Genomic DNA, 2,500 nt, shown 5'->3' on the forward strand with positions numbered 1-2,500 from the left:
TGCATTGCGCGGTGACCGTCGAGAGCGGAGCAAAACGTCAGCCATCTCAGCACCCTGGAACCCCCCGGGTGGCACAGGGCTGGATGGGGCTTTCGTATAGCAGGGACGGTGCTGCCTCTCGCTTCGCTCGCTGTCCGCCGCTCGCCGCTCGCTCGTGCAGCCAAAAATGGCCAGTTTTGGCCCGTTTTTGGGCCGTTTTGGCCAGTTTTTGGCCTGTTCTTGCATTGCGCGGTGACCGTCGAGAGCGGAGCAAAACGTCAGCCATCTCAGCACCCTGGAACCCCCCGGGTGGCACAGGGCTGGATGGGGCTTTCGTATAGCAGGGACGGTGCTGCCTCTCGCTTCGCTCGCTGTCCGCCGCTCGCCGCTCGCTCGTGCAGCCAAAAATGGCCAGTTTTGGCCCGTTTTTGGGCCGTTTTGGCCAGTTTTTGGCCTGTTCTTGCATTGCGCGGTGACCGTCGAGAGCGGAGCAAAACGTCAGCCATCTCAGCACCCTGGAACCCCCCGGGTGGCACAGGGCTGGATGGGGCTTTCGTATAGCAGGGACGGTGCTGCCTCTCGCTTCGCTCGCTGTCCGCCGCTCGCCGCTCGCTCGTGCAGCCAAAAATGGCCAGTTTTGGCCCGTTTTTGGGCCGTTTTGGCCAGTTTTTGGCCTGTTCTTGCATTGCGCGGTGACCGTCGAGAGCGGAGCAAAACGTCAGCCATCTCAGCACCCTGGAACCCCCCGGGTGGCACAGGGCTGGATGGGGCTTTCGTATAGCAGGGACGGTGCTGCCTCTCGCTTCGCTCGCTGTCCGCCGCTCGCCGCTCGCTCGTGCAGCCAAAAATGGCCAGTTTTGGCCCGTTTTTGGGCCGTTTTGGCCAGTTTTTGGCCTGTTCTTGCATTGCGCGGTGACCGTCGAGAGCGGAGCAAAACGTCAGCCATCTCAGCACCCTGGAACCCCCCGGGTGGCACAGGGCTGGATGGGGCTTTCGTATAGCAGGGACGGTGCTGCCTCTCGCTTCGCTCGCTGTCCGCCGCTCGCCGCTCGCTCGCGCAGCCAAAAATGGCCAGTTTTGGCCCGTTTTTGGGCCGTTTTGGCCAGTTTTTGGCCTGTTCTTGCATTGCGCGGTGACCGTCGAGAGCGGAGCAAAACGTCAGCCATCTCAGCACCCTGGAACCCCCCGGGTGGCACAGGGCTGGATGGGGCTTTCGTATAGCAGGGACGGTGCTGCCTCTCGCTTCGCTCGCTGTCCGCCGCTCGCCGCTCGCGCAGCCAAAAATGGCCAGTTTTGGCCCGTTTTTGGGCCGTTTTGGCCAGTTTTTGGCCTGTTCTTGCATTGCGCGGTGACCGTCGAGAGCGGAGCAAAACGTCAGCCATCTCAGCACCCTGGAACCCCCCGGGTGGCACAGGGCTGGATGGGGCTTTCGTATAGCAGGGACGGTGCTGCCTCTCGCTTCGCTCGCTGTTCGCCGCTCGCCGCTCGCTCGCGCAGCCAAAAATGGCCAGTTTTGGCCCGTTTTTGGGCTGTTTTGGCCAGTTTTTGGCCTGTTCTTGCGTGGTGCGGTGACCGTCGTGAGCGGAGCAAAACGTCAGCCATCTCAGCACCCTGGAACCCCCCGGGTGGCACAGGGCTGGATGGGGCTTTCGTATAGCAGGGACGGTGCTGCCTCTCGCTTCGCTCGCTGTTCGCCGCTCGCCGCTCGCTCGCGCAGCCAAAAATGGCCAGTTTTGGCCCGTTTTTGGGCTGTTTTGGCCTGTTTTTGGGCTGTTCTTGTGTGGCGCGGTGACCGTCGTGAGCGGAGCAAAATGTCAGCCATCTCAGCACCCTGGAACCCCCCGGGTGGCACAGGGCTGGATGGGGCTTTCGTATAGCAGGGACGGTGCTGCCTCGCGCTTCGCTCGCTGTTCGCCGCTCTCCGCTCGCTCGCGCAGCAAAAAATGGCCAGTTTTGGCCCGTTTTTGGGCTGTTTTGGCCAGTTTTTGGCCTGTTCTTGCGTGCCGCGGCGACCGTCGTGAGCGGAGCAAAACGTCAGCCATCTCAGCACCCTGGAACCCCCCGGGTGGCACAGGGCTGGATGGGGCTTTCGTATAGCAGGGACGGTGCTGCCTCTCGCTTCGCTCGCTGTCCGCCGCTCGCTGCTCGCTCGCGCAGCCAAAAATGGCCAGTTTTGGCCCGTTTTTGGGCTGTTTTGGCCTGTTTTTGGGCTGTTCTTGTGTGCCGCGGCGACCGTCGTGAGCGGAGCAAAATGTCAGCCATCTCAGCACCCTGGAACCCCCCGGGTGGCACAGGGCTGGATGGGGCTTTCGTATAGCAGGGACGGTGCTGCCTCTCGCTTCGCTCGCTGTCCGCCGCTCGCCGCTCGCTCGCGCAGCCAAAAATGGCCAGTTTTGGCCCGTTTTTGGGCCGTTTTGGCCAGTTTTTGGCCTGTTCTTGCGTTGCGCGGTGACCGTCGAGAGCGGAGCAAAACGTCAGCCATCTCAGCACCCTGGAACCCCCCGGGTGGCACAGGGCTGGA

Source organism: Musa acuminata, unplaced genomic scaffold, assembly GCF_036884655.1.
Source record: "Musa acuminata AAA Group cultivar baxijiao unplaced genomic scaffold, Cavendish_Baxijiao_AAA HiC_scaffold_977, whole genome shotgun sequence".
NCBI lineage: Eukaryota > Viridiplantae > Streptophyta > Magnoliopsida > Zingiberales > Musaceae > Musa > Musa acuminata.